This window comes from Pygoscelis adeliae, unplaced genomic scaffold (genome assembly GCF_000699105.1).
Source record: "Pygoscelis adeliae isolate BGI_AS28 unplaced genomic scaffold, ASM69910v1 Scaffold54, whole genome shotgun sequence".
Lineage (NCBI taxonomy): Eukaryota > Metazoa > Chordata > Aves > Sphenisciformes > Spheniscidae > Pygoscelis > Pygoscelis adeliae.
In genome coordinates, this window is record NW_008824982.1 from 1,617,649 (window position 1) to 1,618,417 (window position 769).

The following is a 769-nucleotide window of genomic DNA, read 5'->3' on the forward strand; positions in this document are numbered from 1 at the left end:
ACGTCCCTCCCTACACACAGCTGCCTCCGGGACTTGGTACTGCCCGGAAGGGGGGAGCACAAAGAAGAGAAACGAGCAGTGCGGCAAGACGCGGGGGTGTGGTTATGTGAGTTCACTCTTGGGGAAGAAGTGGTAAACATTTCGTACAGGTCCCTGGTGGTCTAGTGGTTAGGATTCGGCGCTCTCACCGCCGCGGCCCGGGTTCGATTCCCGGTCAGGGAAAGAATTGTTTTTTTATTTTCTTTTCCCCGGACTCCGGCCTTTTGGGATTCTCTCCGGCCCCTCGTTCTGCTTTCACAATTCAGGAAGCGTCCGGCCGGCTCCTGTGCCAGCCCGAGGCGCCGCCGTTGCTGCCCAGCAGCGAGTTTTAAGGCGCACTTGGCCGTTAGGAGGAGTCATGCATGAAGGGAGTGTGCAGTCTCAGCGCCCTGTGCAGGCGCGGGCAGGAGGGGAAGCCTGCCCTGTTGCAGCATCTGTCTGGAAGTCTTCCCTTCACAAAACTGCCCACAAAAGTTTTGTGGTTTTGTTTCCCTTCACAAAACCCATGCCCACCCATAGGGTTTCTAGGAGTCAGCAGAGGGCTGCTGAGCAATGTCTGCCTAGAGAGGCACAGGCAGGGCTGTTGGCCAGCACTTAGAAACACCATGTCTTCCTTTTTTTTTGGCCGCTCTGACAGCTAAGGGTGTTCCCACACCTTTCTCCCCACAGATGAATGGTCATTTGGTGCCATCATGAATCTTTGAGCCATGGCAGCGGGGACCCCCTTAGC

At 56.4% G+C, this 769-nt stretch overlaps 1 non-coding gene across 1 annotated transcript; it reads left to right on the top strand.

The window, feature by feature from the left end:
- Positions 1-150: 150 nt before the first annotated feature.
- TRNAE-CUC lies at positions 151-222 on the top strand. The gene has a single exon. It is a non-coding gene; the product is annotated as a tRNA-Glu (tRNA).
- The last annotated feature ends 547 nt before the right edge of the window (positions 223-769 follow it).